Below are 472 nucleotides of genomic sequence, written 5' to 3' on the forward strand. Positions count from 1 at the left end.
TATATATATAGATAAATAGATAGATAGATAGATAGATAGATGAAACCATTTCATATCAAAATGTTTGCATCAAAAGATTCCATTCTTTTAATTCCTGATCTACTTAATTCTCTTTTCCCACTATTTTTTTGTGTGTATATATATCTATGTATGAATATATGTGAACGAATACATGTATATGTGTGTTTGTGTGTATGTATGTGTAAGGTGCTATGTTTTTATGTGTGTACATCTCTCTATGTGCTTATGTAAGGGTGTGTGTTGGTATGTGTGCATGTTTGTAATAAAACACTCCCTATTTAAACAGTGAATAACTAACTTCAAAATATCAATTTGAAAACCACTCCTATCAGAGTCACTTCTTGTAAATTTATGAGCATCTAATCATTGAAGTGCAAAAATTATTATTTTAAATAATTTTTCTGATAGGAGTGGTTTTCAAATTGATATTTTGAAGTTAGTTATTCACTGT

This window comes from Octopus bimaculoides, chromosome 22 (assembly GCF_001194135.2).
Source record: "Octopus bimaculoides isolate UCB-OBI-ISO-001 chromosome 22, ASM119413v2, whole genome shotgun sequence".
NCBI lineage: Eukaryota > Metazoa > Mollusca > Cephalopoda > Octopoda > Octopodidae > Octopus > Octopus bimaculoides.